We start from the raw sequence: 15,915 nt of genomic DNA, 5'->3' as shown, positions 1-15,915 counted from the left end.
GCTGTGACATGAGTATGTACAAGCCTTCTTTTTCCCCACTCCTGCCTTGTCACTGTAAGCCACTGTCTTGTATTAAAATGCTGGTTAGCTCTATTTTATTTTTGCTAAGGTGGGGGTAAATTCTAAACAAAGGCCAGATGAGGAAGCAATATCCTGGTCAAACTGAAAGTAGACAGGCAGTAGGGAAGTAACAACACTTACAACCCCTGTCTTCTGCCTCCCAACCCCACCTCTGATGACACTAGTCTGAGGGTTGTTCTACCCAGCAACCTTAAGAGCAAAAGAATCCCAAATGCCTCTCTTCTCATGGGGAAAATTATTTCCACCGTATCACTGACAGGAAATAAAGAACGTTTCCCAATCAGCTTTAGAAAACATTAAATTAATCATGACGACAAAATCATCCTTTTACCCTTATGATAGATTGTGCACCAAGGGGAAAATATAACCCTTACTGGCAGCTGGAGAAGAATCTAATGCTAGTTCCATAAACATTTTAATCTTCAGATACTTTTCTGAAGAGAACCTATACTCACATCTTCTCAGATCTGCTCATTAATCATTAAACAATAAATGAGAGGTCAGTAGCATCCAAAGTTGACTTCTTTTTTATATAAGCCTTGGTTTCTATTGTAATCAAGGGGCGTGTCCCCACATACAGAGGTGTGTGCTTGCAGAAGCAAAAAATGTAGCGGCACACATTTGTGCAACTACTTTTTGCCACTGCACATGCCCCTGCATGTGCGGTTTGATGCAAGCAAATTGCCCCGCTACTGGGAAACTGCCGTTTCCCCACTCCTCCTGGCTCCTGCTGTGCTGGAGGAGCTGGGGGACAACTAGAGGAGACGAGACACTCTAGCCAGCAGCTAAAGCATCTCCCTGGAGGACTGAACCTCTGTGTCTGTTGGCACACACTCCTCTGGTGGTGTGCCACTTTTTTGTAGCATTTTTCACAGAATTTCCCAGCAGCAAATTTTGCCCCCACCCTGCACATTTGCAGCACGGGGCAGTTTTTAACATGCCAGGCATGTAGTTTGTAGCATTGCAAAGAGGTTGCAGCACCTCTCTGCAATGCTACAAAGAGGTTGCCTTGCAAAGAGGTTGCCTGTGCCTGCATGTCTGGATCCAGCCAAGAAGCCTTAGATTTAAATGAGGTATTGCAATCTCCAGTCAAGATGACCCCCAACAATTAATATGGTTGCATAGGCTACTAGCTTTGCTGTCACAGTGTTGTTTGGCAGTTTCTCTTCATTTGGGCAAATATTAGATGCTGAAAGCAAAAAAGAAGATACTTTATGTATCTATCTATTCACTTGTGGATACTTTACCCTGTGTCACTACTGAGTCAAGAAGTTTGAACTCTTTGCAAATTAAAAAGCCAAAGCTACAATAAAAGGCAAAAACATCAAACGATACGTCTAGTTCCAAGTTAATTTGTGCAAGTTCAAGAACATTCTTTTTTTTTCTTTATACAGGGTTAGATCACCCATCTTATTCAACTCAAAAGAGCCAGGTAAAATTTGAATGATGGCATCTGAATCACTACATACCAACTATCCACCCTCTACTATGATCATTTTAGCCTCTTAATTATCCCACTCAGTGTCCCCACCCCTCACTATTCTGTTATTATTTTGCACATCTTTTCATGGCTTAACATTACAGACACCTGCCCTCTTTCTACATCAGCACTATCACAACAGACCTGCTCTTCACAGGCACATCACCTGAACATGATAAATAGTTGTGTCACAGTTGGAGACTTTCTACTTCAAAGAAAATGTCATAGCACTTTGTTCCATATGAGTTTTCCTCTAAGCTTTTGCAACTCTTTTTAAGCAAATGGCCTTCATCCACAGGGTGGATCCATACTAAGCACCTTCTGAGGATCCTAGTAATCCCAGCGAATAAATGTCTGCTTGAATTTAGAGATTTCTTGGGCTACTTTCTCTATGACTGTCCTTTCCCCATTATTATTTGTCTCTGCCTCCAAGACAGACCAACACTTATACTTGTGGTTTGAAACTAAGACCAACTTAGTCTGGTTTTCAGAGTCAGTAACAGTTGTTTGTCTCTGTGGAGAAATTAGGATCTGGCATGCAGTTACAGAGTCCTTATAATTAGATCATTAACATATATAAAAAGTATATCATTTCCAATAATGAGAACATAAATGCAAAAAAAAATGTATATCCTGGGTGCATTTACATGTGCCCCTATGGTGTCATTGTTACTGCACTGTCATTTAGTCCTTTTGGTAACAGCCTGTACTGTGCTGTGCTAGCAGCGCAGTTATTTTTAGCCGCTATGTCACCATAACAATGGGCTATAGTGAGGGAGTGCATTGCTACAGTGACATAGCTGTGGCATCACGGTTTGTGCCTGCCAATGCTACGTCACCGTAGCACATTGCTACTTCTCATGTAGGTGCTCACCAATTCAATTCCAGTAAGTCTCATGACACAAAAGCAGCCTTCACTCTTCACGATCTAACAGCAAAGTACTGTAATAGCTTTCCATTTTTAAAAAATCCCTTTGTTCTCTCATAAAGTGCACTGCATTATATTGCAATTAATATAAAGTAAAAAATAATCTCCAGAGGAAAGCAGCAGAGGTCTCAATGGCACTTTGAGAACCAAATTAATGAAATATTAGAAAATGTACTGAAGAAAGCTGGAACATTGCTGCTGCAGAAAGCTGGATACAAACAACCTAATATGTCTTTCCAATGCAAGATTTCTAGCTTCTAGTCCTCCCGGTCAGCTGAGCTCCATTTGCTGCCTAACGTAAGTAGATCACTCCTTTTATATCTCTATTGCTGTTCCTCCAGTTCTCAAAGCTTCAAAGGTCCAGTTTGGTCATAACATGAATCACAGTGTAGTTACCTTTCAAATGTGCTAAATGCTCTTAAGATGGGTGTTCACATGTAAAGTCAGAAAAGACAAGCTAAGTACCCTCTGAGAGTATTGGAGAGAGTTCAAGGAAGGGTTATCTTCTGTTGGTGTTAGGCAGCTTGTGTTGTAGTGACTTCAGTCTGCTCCACAAGACTAATACCAGCAATTTTCAGTCTTTGGTGTCCCAGAAGGCACCATGCCCAGCATAGGCTAGATAACATCCAAAACTCAGCTGCTCTGGACTGACAACTGGAGACAGCTGGACAGCTGCAAATGAGTGGAAAGCGAGGAAAGAAGAGAAGTAGGGAAAAAGGAGGAAGTGGGGTGGAAAGTTCGGGGGTGGGGAGCTCCTGGGCAGCCAAAGTAGGGAACAGGTGGATGCACAAGTCTGTACCAGCCCCACCAGACCCCACAGCTCCCTGGCAGTTTCTCACTTACCCAGCCACGCTTTTTCCCATAGACACCTGCCAGGCACCACAAGGCCCGGCGGGCTGGCTCCAGGATGGCTCGGGTGAGGCAGCCTGATCCTGGAGCCTATGCTGCCACTAGACAGCCAGAGAGCTGGGAAGGCATGGAGTACACTTGGCAGCTCCTAGCCACACTCCTGCTTACCAGGCCTCTAGTGGCAGGTCCGTGCTGTGCACTTTAGCAAGGGTAGTAACCCTTAATGTGTCACTGCTCATAGCACAAACTACTTTTAACACAACTTAATACTTTTTAGAGTTAGTAAATGCTAATGGTAATGTGTAACTGCAAACTAACAGTGGCCTTAAGACTGCTACAAATGATGACAGTGTTCAGCCTCTGAGGAGTTATAATACTAGCTAGAGACTATAAGAGTGTAGATTGCTTCAACCACAACACTTTCAAAGGCTTAGCACAAGTAATGTAGAACCAGTTATTCTAGCTCTGTCCTATGTAGAAAGGGTATCATTTTGTAAACATATTAACTTTGTGCCATTCTGGCTATATTGTGGGGCAAAATCCTGTTGGCTGGTAAGTGGGATGATACAGTTGGGGAGGGTCCTGCTTCAAGCAGAGTTGGGGGGGGACTAGATGACCTCCTTCCTAAGGTTGGTCCCTTTCAACCTTAATTTTCTATGAATCTATTATTCTACATGGTTAGAGATCATATGAAATAAAACATGTTGGGTGGAGGCTTGTTAAGTATACTTACATAGACCAACTGTGTAAGTTCTTTTGGTTGTTTTTTAAAAGATAGTTATGTTAAGTTAAACAAGACACCTATAAAGATTGAATATTCATAGCAAAAAGACAAGGCTAAGTTTTGTGTAACCTTAGGCTTGCAAAATATGGCTGATATAAAACTCCATTTGTAAATCTCATCTACAAGTCACTCATAGTGCTCATGTTCTGCAAAATTAGGATAAGCAGAAGAATGGGACCTAAAATGCGTGGAAATAACTACAGTAAGAAGAGGGGTTCAGTTCCTGGAATAAATAATTGTTGAAAGAAGCACGAATCAAAAGATGATTGAAAGCAATGTACATATAAGCTGAAGGCCAGATGGAAATAACTGGAGCAACACAAGATTCCTTAAGGAGAGACACCATTGTGGACCTGACGATGACTGCTTCTCAGAATCGGGTAACTGGTCACTGTTTCACTCTATCCTATCTGCAACATTTCTATAAAACTGTAATCCAAGGTAACACTGTATTCCCCTAAAAATTATCTGAGAGATCGCATTAACTTTCAAATTGGTGTAGAGTGTTTCTTCACTTAATTTAGTCACATGGTTCCATAACATTTATCTGCATAACATTAGATATTGTCATATAGAAATTACACTAACTTATGCTTGCCCAAATAAACAAACAATTTCATTATGATGTAGTAATCTTGTTTTTAATCATTTGTTTGCTCACTTATTCATAAAATTTAGTAGCCCCCCCCGGCTATTACAGGATTTATGGTAAACTGACTCTCTCCTTTTTTTTTGTTAATGTATAAATGGAAAAGAACAGGCTTACCACAGACATGTAAAAAAACTCCTCTAAATATCCTTGGACCAGTCAGTAGCCCTCTGTGCTCTGTAATGAAGCCCAATGGTCAGCCCAAACTACCTCACTCTAGGTAAGAAATGAAAAACTCTGAAAGCAATTGAACAGTGAATTTTCACAGCAGATCAGCACATGTATTTAGCGCAGGGGTTTGTGACTGTGATGTGTCAGGAAATTTAAGAGCTTTCAATGGCTCTTCCCCTCTCACATTTCTGTTGTTTTTCAGTGCTGCATTTCCCCTTAGCTTTATTTCGTTACATTCATGAATTCTGTGCATTATAAAAGGAAACTGACTGTTGGACTGTAAGGAGTAATTCATGTTATAACAACTGTTCAGATTGCCGGCTGATATTTTTGCAGCCATTAAAAAAATACATGCAAGACAGAATAAGGAAAAAATCCCTGATGAGAGTGTGTGTCTGGCTATAGATATATAAAGGGTCACTGACCTACAGTTTCAGACATTTTCCTCAGGATGACATAGCTCTACACAAGATTTTAAACAAAAGAATGTAATTAGAACAGATGCTCCATAATCAACTGTTAAGTTTTGAAGAGCCAAGAGCTATATACAGTGTGCTATTCAAAGGTCAGTAATAACCAACTGTTACCCCATAGCCTATAAAATATATCAGTTATTTAAGACTTCAGGCAAAGAAGACAACACATATCTTAAGTAAACCTGTCATAATGGATGGCAAATGTTGACTTCATAACAATGACTAACAAAATTTTTATCGGTTCAGTCTCAGAGTTGCATAATAATTATTTTGGATTCTTTCCCAGCAATACCAGCTATTGCAGAGCTGACTGCTAGGAGGCTTGAAATTGGAAGTCTACATCATGTTCTCTTCTCTTTATAAAAGCAGATAAAAATAATTAGGTCCCAGTCTTGCAAAGCCACATCCACTTAAAATTTGTTCACCTGACTAGTCCCCCAAAGAAACTACATATAGGCATTAGGATACATGTCTGAATGTTTTCAGAATTTGAAGACAAAGCTGTTCAATACCCACCAAAACATTTAAAAAATAGTTTTGTGCTTGCTCCTTTCCAGAGCCAAATTCTGCTGTGATTGTGAAAAATTAGAAAAACACTAAAACAAGTAAAGGAAGAATATATATTTTCACAATGAATTTCAAATAGAAAAAACACTTGTTCATATAAAAAAAAATCACAACAGAGGTCATTTTTTACCAAAGAAATGGCCAGGTGAAATATTTAATAAATATCAAAATAATTTAGAAATAAAATTAAATTAAAATTCACAAACTATCAAAGATATATCAATGCATTAGAAAAAAATTGAGAATAGTAACATTTTATATTTTTGAATGGGTATCACAAAAACCCAACAGTCAACTGTAATGGGGTTTGATCCTAAACCACTGAAATCAATGAGATCTTGGCTATTTGATACATTTGGAACAAGAACAAGCCAATAAAAAGCATAAAAACAGAATATAGCAAACAGGTTCCATGTCATATTGAACCCCCTTGAACGCTTCATATTTCAGCAGTAAACTAAATGCAATAAACCTTGGGTATGAGATTTTCCTTTTTTTTTTCTCGCAGTTATTTTGCACAGCCCTTCTGAAAACAAAGGATGGTGAAGATATATGAAAGAATCACACAAAACACAGAAGCGATTAAAAACTCCCTTCTCCTCCCTAATTTGGAATATAAGAGCCTCATGAAGGAAGAAATAAGAAAATTTGATGAAGTGTTTCACTAAAATATACTGCTGATGTGGCTTTCCTTTGTGTGTGCCTCATTTTCTTTCATATTGAGGAAATTAATCCCCTAGATGCTACTCACCCAGGACAGGGCTTGACCCAAAATTTGTTTTCAATGGAAACAAGTTATTCTGGTTCAAGGACAAGAATTACCTGGTGCTTTGGTTTATGGATTTGTGCGTTGACAACTGTACCCAGGCTTTGGGTTTATTGTTTCCCCTCTGCTTTCATGGAACTCCTATGTCATCAGGTGTGGGACCTACCATTATGTCAGTGCTCTCCTGCAGGGTAGATTTGTAACAACATAAAATAAAAAAGCAGAGCATTTCTGCCAGCAGTGTTCATAAACACATGTTTAGCACAGTAGCAATAATAACTTGCACATCATCATACAAGAGCAAATTCCTGTCACAGTCTTGTAGGTAGAAAAAAAAAGCTCTCTAAAATGTTTCACATGAAAATGAAATGCTCTTATTACACCAGAGTGCAGGTCTCACAGGAGAAATAAGCATACAGTCTTGAAAACTATTTTAATAAATCAAAACTAAATGTCTGACCATCTAGATTCTCTTTAAAGGCTTGTTTTGATTTTGTAGAGCAGATATGGCAATGTACATGTGCATTAATTGTGTCCTCTTGATACTTGCACTCTGTCTGTAAACACAGTAGGCAGAAAACAGGTATCACTCAATCACAGCAGTCTTATCCCCCTCAAAAGCTTCTTCGAATATCTCATCTTACTAATAAAAGACTGCGCACAATAACCAAAACCAAGAAGCTCTAATCTTATAGAAATAGTGTTGATGGTGGTGTGGCCCTTAGGCTGGGAATCAGATTCTAGTGCCAGCTCTGCCACTGATATGCTGTATGGCTGACCTGCCTCTGTTTTCCTTGCTGCTCTTTGTCTATCTTGTCATTTTATGAAATAAGTTCTTCAGAGCAGAGACTCTCATTTTGTGTTAGCTATTAGACAAACATATTGGCACACTAATCTCAGTGGGTGCATCTACACATGCACTTTACTGCGGAGTAAACTAATTTAGCTTCACCATCAAGCATAACAGTCTACAAGTGCGGAAGTATTAGGATGGAATAAATTAATTAACTCCACTGTAAGATAGTACTGTTGGGGACAGTACAATCTTATGGCAGAGTAATTTACTGCACTGAAATGCCCATGTGGACGCTAACCATCGGCATAAACTGCACCTGGTCAGCCCAGCCAGCCATGGGCTTGCTCTGCCTCTGCATAAATTGCTGCTGTCCCAGGCACATGTGTAGATGCTACGTCCGTTTCCTCTGGATCAAATGGCTCTGAAGTTTATCGCATCACATTAATAATATGTGTAGGTTCATCTAGTTAGAAGCTGTTCATATATGGACTGTTCAGAATTTTACCAACAAAACAGTTGTGTCAGACAATGCACATTCATAGAAACATCTTGGATTCAATAAACTCTTGCCAAATCCACAGCTGGGCTCCATCAGACCCCTACTAGATTTCTCTAGGCCCAAGAACCCAGTGTTTCCTGGTCTATGGATCTAGAGCAGCATGTCTAGCAAGTCTATCATGGGACTGCAGACCCTGAAAATGCAAGGACTAGGACCCAGATCCTGATCCTGGAGCAGTTTGCTTGGTTGGACTGCAAGATCTGCAACCCCGGGTCAGATTCATCAGGCAGTCTGTGCCAGGGTTAAGACTCTGGGTCCTAGGGTCTGGAGCTCCAGGGCAGTCAGTCATGTCAAAACTTCCAGGTAGTCTGCCTGGAGTCAGAAAGCCTGATCGTCCTGGGACCCAGGACAAAAGAGGTCACTAGAGCTGTAGTTAGGCATTTTGGTGCGCCGTGCAGGTCATGTGCAGAGTACCTTCCTACATGCTACTATGTAATAAAATGTAGTATGCATTATTGTTTGTTTGTTTTTGACATAACACACATGTATAATATAATATGTGAATACCGTAAGTCCATACAAATGTGCATAACACAAAACACAAGCAAAATTACTATGAAAAAAACAAGACAATGCACTGTAAATACTTTTTCACAATGTCTACAAAAGTTAAATGGCACGAAAACAAACTGGATATTTATCTGTTGCCATGTGTGCCAACAGTAAGTAGTTAAATATAAAATCATAAAAATCTTTCTGCATAGTATCTTCTAAGGAATAATTGTCAAATTACAGAATTTTTCAGAAATTTTACACTTTAAATAAGATTCCAGGTCTCACAGTATATTCCACATATTCTGATCATCTTCAACAAATTTATGTCAAAAAGTACATAGTTTTACCTTTATAGGGTAACATAATGGGATAAATAAATGTTAATTATTTTGTTTTAATTTATAACTTTCTTACAGTCTCAATACTTCACTACATTAACAAAACAAAAATGATTACAATAGAAAAGAGCACAGACACTTAAGCGTGCTAATACTACACCCCAAATTAGTGTAAAAAAGAAAGAGAGGATTATAAGTTTATGAAGCTGCTGCCTGTGTTAACACAAAACACCACATACAAAAAGTATTGAAAATAGGTACTAGAATATTCCTAATTAACACGACAATCTTGGTTTCAAATGCAAAATAATTTATTAAAATGAGCCATTTCTCAAATTAAAAACAATATTTTTTAAAGATGTACCCCAAATTAACATACATTTCCAAGTTTTTGAGAAAACCTAAGATTAAAGCCTAGGATTAAAGACCTAGAATAAAAAAATTCAAGATTTTTCCAAGATTCTCAGGAAATCCTGTGCCAGTAGACATCTTGTTTAAATACTAATTTTTTTCACCTTTAACATAGCAAATATGTCAATTAAGGAATTGCAGTTTAACAGAGTCATTATGTTTTGTTCAATTGACAGGACTGCTAGGTTGGATAACCTTTCTTGTCCCAACAGAAACCTTAGATAGTTTTTATCTAATTTTAATTTACTGAAGCTGTGTATGGCAGAAGCAAGTTATGGGCAATGCCTTGAGGATATTTTTTGGCAAGTCTGATATTAGGATATCATCAGGCTACCCAAGAGAACTTGGCCTGCCTCGTTTTCAGGCTGATGCCAGCAGTCTGGTTGCCCTGCCTGCCAATCACTGGAAGAGTCAAGGATTCATAGAAAAACTCTTTGGAACTATTTGTTTTCTCAACCGGTTCTTGGCCAAACTCAGGGGATGCCCAGAAACTAAGCAGGATCTGAATCACAAGCAACTATTTCCATCCCCTTTGCAAACTACAGTTATCAGTGAATTGGAACCTTTAAAAACTGGGGGAAATTGATCCCAGGAGCCATGTCTGTATCATGTGGCCAAATGTTGTTAACATCGCTCTGTTCAGCTCAGCTGAAAGTACCTGGGACCTTTGTTTTTGAGAGAAAGAACTAAAAGGAGGCCCCAAATGCCACACAGGAGGACAATGGCCCTCTCCTAAAGCACTGCTAAAGAAAAGCTGTTTGTAGGGCTGGACCCTGCCCATAGGGTGATCATGTGCCCCATTTGGGCAAGACAGCCCCATTCTCAAAGCCTGTCCCCTTGGAGGACTAGGGGAGGTTCCTGAGGAGGCACCCAGGATTGGTGTCTCAGTCTGGCCATCAGCTGGCTGCTCCCACCTGGCTACCTAGTTAACACCATACCCTTGGGCCACCATCTGCTCCCCCCGTGCCAAAGCAAGTCAACCTGCTCCAGCTTCCATCTTGTGAGGCTCCCTCAGTGCCAGTTGCATCCAGGGGTCTTAGGTGACTTCATGTCCGGAGCTGCAAGTGGGGACACAGGGCTTGTTTGCCCTCACCCACCTGCACATTTGATTTGATTTGGCACTCCCCCATGTCTGACACTGGTGCACCATTTGCATCACCCTTGCCATGGTATTGGAGGTTACAAACAATCTGCAAACACTGCTAGAGCCAGTGCTCTCAGAGCTATCAGGCTCCTTGTTGCAGAGGCTAGACACAGAGGCTAAGTACAGACATTCAAGAAGCCCAAGGCGGAAGTGCTCCGAATACAGTATTTTACTCAAGCATTCTAGTTTCGGTTGAGATGGAACCAAACATGCTAGTGCTGTTTAGTGGGAAGGGTTTGGAGCCTGCCTGCTATAGCCAGCATCCTGGGGGCACTCCAACCCACCTCCCAAGAAGCTTCAGGAGCAGCCGAGCAGCCAAGCTAGCCGGCCCCCTTCTAGCTGGGCCCCTTTTCCCAGCCCTACCCCCTGCTAGCTGGCTACTGCCAGCACCGGCAGTTTTCGGGGGGGGAGGAAGGGGGGAACAGAGCCTCTCTGCCCTGCAGACCCAACCCAGCCCCCAACCAAGACTCATGCCTGCAAGCTTGGTGAGGATCTGTATGGCAGAGCGGCTCTGTTTCCCCAGGCGCAGCCAGGAGCCTGGGGAAACAGAGGCTATCTGCTTTGCAAGCCTGGCTTGTGCAGCTGTGGGGAGAGAGACCCTGGGTTTCTTCCTCCACTGCCCTCCTGGGTGGGCCATGGCACACCCCAGGGCTGGGGCAGCTGCAGACAGAAACCCCCCTTCTGCCACCCACTTCTAGACAAGCTGTGCACAGGGCTGGGATCAGATGCCATCACTGACCTGTGTTAGTGATATCTGAAGGGGCAGGGGCAGGGGCAGGGGCAGGGGCAGGGCCAGCCCAGCCCAGCACTCAGGCAGAGCACAAGAGCTCTGCCTGAGGCTAGAATACAGCCCTGCACATTATCCCCCGCCTGGGATGGCAGCAATCGCGCTCTAAGTGAACTCCTGATAGGATCTGTCACAGACATTCAATAAAGTGCTCTAAAAGGAAGGACTTTAATCTAATACCTCATCCATCAAGGGTTAACTTAGAGCACAACCTGCCATTTTTTAACTGCTTGAAGAGCTGTGAATGTCTATTTAGTTATGGCTTTAGAGCATTTTCTGCCTACTTAAAGTGAGATAGGCATAATGTTTGTACCTATACAGAGTGTGGAAATCAAGTAACAGGTTCTAGGACAAGCTACATGGCAGAACAGCTTGGAACAACAGATCTCTGCAACTGCTCAATGGCACTGACTTTCTTGTTAGTTTCCATATTGTTCTTAGAAGTGAGAAAATTGACAAGAATATTCTTTAACTAAACAGATTTTGTTTCAGAAAGACAGCATTTTCTATGGATTTCCTGCTAACAGGAAATTACTGGAAATGTTGGTTTTATTCAGATTCACACCAAAAGCTGGAATTCAAAAAAAGGAATTGTCTGTCAACTGGAAACCTACTTTTCTGAAAGCTCTACTCCGGACGTTACTGTACAAATACATATAGTTCTGTAATGTGTTACTTTCTGATCCATTTCTACCTACCCTAATCTGTGTCTGTGCTACCTTATCTGCGCATATACTTAAATGACAAAATTATGAACCCTTTTATGCTCCTGTGAAAAGTTTATTCTATTGGCTTCATTAAAACAACTCATTGGATTAAATGCTTATCAGCATAAAGTGCTCAGAATCTTGCCAACAATGCATTTCTTATGTTATCATTCAAGAGTTAACATACTCAAATATTTTAAGACATGTTTTTGCTTTCATATATGTCTTCCAAGAAATTTAAATTTTAACATATGGTTCAAATAAAATAAGGAAAAATACATATACAAACTTTATGTTTCTTCTTTTGCTTGAAATCACTCCAAACTTTAGCATATATTCATTCTGGTATTTCTAATTTGTTCACCTCCATCTGTTTAGTCTCTCTTTTCTTTTTCTATCCAGGGAGTCAGGGCTACAAGCTTCTGAAGTCAGTTCAGATGGTTATCTGCAATTTCTCTTTGTAGTGCTCTTTGAGGTCAAATCTATTACAGTGTATGCTCAGACTGACTTTGCAGACTTAACTCCATCGGGCTTACTATGACATACTCAGCAGTTCACCAGAGAACCTGTTATCCATAGATACAGAAGATGTTAAAACTGATCCATAAAAAACCCAGCCTTGTCCCTGTTCTGCACCTTTATGGCTGAATAACCTTCTGCACCTTAAATGATCTAATAAACAGTGTGCCAGTTTTTTATGATCAAGATAAAAATTATTTTAACCACTAAGCAGTGCCATTATATTCAAAAAGGAAATGAATTAAAACACTAAATGCCATGAAGATTAGCCACCTTGGCCATTTTCAAGAGCTTTGATGATGTGGTCTTCTGTCATATCATGCCAGCTGGGAAGGTAACATGCATCAACATATAATGCTCATTAAATATTTGCAGCTGACTTTAAAGTTGAAAAGTGGAAACTTTGATAATGTCAGTTTCTAACTTCCCATTCTACATGAGACCATTTAAATTTCTATGTGCAATAGTGCTTTTGGTTTGTTTTTCATAATGTTTGTGTAGCTTTAAAATACAAATCACCAATATTTTAAATGGAAAGACAGTCTGAGTCAGCTACTTGTAATTTGGAGCCTTATAGAAAAGTAGGACTGGAAAGGACCTCTGGAGGTCACCTAGTCCAACCCCCTGTATGAGGCAGGATCATTCCTACCCAAACCACCCCCATAAAAACTCTAACCTATTACTGAAACTACACATTCAACCCTGCCACACAACCACAAAGCATAACAATGGAAACTGCTATAGGTAAAACAGGGGGACAATGGCAGCCAACGTCCTCCTCTGCAAGTGCTGTTAAAGATTTTGGGGTGATCTGACCCCAGCTGACAGGGGGGCTGGACCCAATAATCTTACGAGGTCCCTTCCAGCCCTAACATCTATGAAAACTATGAAAAACACACTCAAGAGATCCAAGGAAGAGGGCCATGCCCCCCCACCCAACTACAGAGAAAGGCATAAACCCTCACAGTCTACCAATCTGACCACGGGGTAGAACTTCTTTCTGATGTCAAATGTGGCGATCAGTCTGACCCCAAGTGGAGGGCCAAGAACGTCTAACCAGGAACTTCCATGGTTAAGTCACAACAGGAACGTAGGCATACCCCAATCAAAATCCCCAGCCTAAGATGAAGATAACACCCACAGTTTCTGAGGAAAATGTAAAGAAAACCCTGCCATAAGTAGCAAGCGGGGAGGTGTGGGGGAGGTGGCATGAGAGGGGAAGGAATTTTTTCCCGGGCCCATGCAGAAACCAGCAAAGTCCAGAAGCATGGGAAATATCGAAAATATAATAACAGACATAGCTGTTCCTAGAACTTCTCTGACAAGTGCTTATTCAACCTCTTCTTGAACACCTCCTTCCAAGCCCTTTATCATTTTTGTTGCCTACCTCTGGACCCTCTCTAGCTTCTCCATGTCCTTTTAAAAATGTGTATCCCAAAGCTGTACACAGTACTCCAGATGAGGCCTAGCCAGTATCAAGTAAAGAAGCACTATCACCTCTTACGTCTTGCACCTAATTATCCTGTCAATGCAGCTCAAAAATGCATTCACTTTTTGTGCAGCTGCATGTCATTGCAGGCTCATATTGAGTTTGCGATTCATCAAAACTCCTAGATCCTTTCCCATAATTCTGCCTTCCAGCCGGATGTCCCCCAACTTATATCTGTACTTTTGATTAGTCTTCCCAAGGTGTAGCACCTTGCAGTTGTCAGCATTGAACTTCATCCTGTTGGCTCCAGCCCAGTTTATTGTGCCTCATGGCACAATAAATTAATACACTAGTGTTGTACCTCTGGAGATCATTTTTCAAATCTAATTAAGACAGAAGTGGTTTGAAAGAAGCCAATTAAATCAAACTTCCTTAGTCTGTCAGGTCCCAAAGTTCACAACTGGAGCCTCTTAAGACTCCCAGCCTATTTCAGATGATCAAGCAGCAGCAATAGCAATACTAATTCTTCCCCCACCTGTCTATAGCCAGGAAATTAACATTTTCCTGTCAGCTGTGGACTAAAAATGTATGACACAAACTGAATCACTGCAAATAGGGGGCTACAACTCAAAAACATTTAAATATTAAAAATAAACTGCCACATTCTCTACTATCTGGGCAAGAGCAAGATCATTTTGCCATTTTCTGACTTGACTTTGCAACTTTAGCCTGCCAGGTCACTCCAGTGGCCTGGAGTGGCTATGCCGAGTGCACCAAACAGCACCAACACTAGTTTTGTCCACTGGATATCCATGGGAATTTTGTGAATACAAATAATTTTGCATAAAAAGTTATGCATGTTATCACAAGTAAGAAAGAAGATGTGCATCCTTATCTCACACCCTGTAATGGTCCTTCTTTACATATTTTTAAAAGTGTCTTTGATTTTCAGTCAAAGGTGCTTTGTTATCTCAGAGGTACATTACAGTAGCTTGATTACCATCATGTGATACAGCATTTGCTAAGATAATGACTTTCTTGTGAATGGCTGAGTCAATAAGCATACAAAATCTTCATATATTGTCTGTGTCTGTGTTATTGCTGCCCTTCGGCTGAAGTAATTATCCCTCTCTTCCTCTGGGGAAAAAAAAAGTTACCCGGTGTTTTTTCTTTTTTCCTTTCTTTATTACCACTGCTCTGACTTACATTTAATTACTGAAGCACTCAGTAGCTTGGTGAGTCTGCTTCCTATTGTCTGAGCCTCAGTGCTATGAAATAAAGAGTAGCAGACTGCCTGATGAACTTGGTTAGGAGATGTTATCAGTTACAGTTACCTAAATTCATGAGAAAAAAGGAAAATTATATATATACTGTATATATCTTTGTTTTCTGTGAAATGTGCACAAGATTGATGATAATGACAATACACATGTTAGTAAATTTAGTTTAGAAGGGTTGAGCTTCAAAATCAATGTTGTGACAATACATTCTCTGCACCCCAGTACTCAAGGGGTTCATTAATTTCAGTTTCCCTTTCTCTTCCCCGTTATGCAGGTTCTTACGGAAAAGGCAACTGGAAAGTCAGAGCATAAGTATACCTAGGGCAGGGAACGGCAACCTCTGGTGCACGTGCCAGAGCATGGCACGCAAGACCATTTTGCTCAGCACGTCATGGCCAGCCCAGGCTCTGGGCAGCTGCTGCCAGCCATGGAGCCCAGGCTGCTCCCAGCAGGTGGTTGGGAGGCTGCAGGCCCTGCTGCAAGCACCCTGAGCTCCATGGCTGGCAGCAGCTACACAGAGCCTGGGCCGGCTGCAGGGGCAGCACCAGCCTCTTCCCAGTTGTGGGGGGCTCAGGGAGGGCTGTGCTGTGGGCAGAAGTGGGGTGGGTTCAGCTGCGTGGTGGCCCAGGCAGCGCTAGAGGGTTGGGTATGATGGGGCTTATGCAAATTTTGGGGTGGCTATAGGCCCCCCCCCCCCCC

The 15,915-nt window shown here is 41.2% G+C and overlaps 1 long non-coding RNA gene across 1 annotated transcript in view; it reads right to left on the bottom strand.

Annotated features, from left to right (window-relative positions):
• Nucleotides 1-6,815: 6,815 nt before the first annotated feature.
• The window catches only part of LOC109299727, a 30,015-nt gene continuing 20,915 nt past the window's right edge, over nucleotides 6,816-15,915 (bottom strand). Inside the window, exon 3 of the long non-coding RNA XR_002097967.1 lies at nucleotides 6,816-6,935. This is a non-coding gene — a long non-coding RNA (uncharacterized LOC109299727). The remainder of the gene's footprint in view (nucleotides 6,936-15,915) is intronic.

Source organism: Gavialis gangeticus, unplaced genomic scaffold (assembly GCF_001723915.1).
Source record: "Gavialis gangeticus isolate Ggan-Ray unplaced genomic scaffold, GavGan_comp1, whole genome shotgun sequence".
Classification (NCBI taxonomy): Eukaryota; Metazoa; Chordata; order Crocodylia; family Gavialidae; genus Gavialis; species Gavialis gangeticus.
This window is presented reverse-complemented; position numbering and strand designations above follow the sequence as displayed.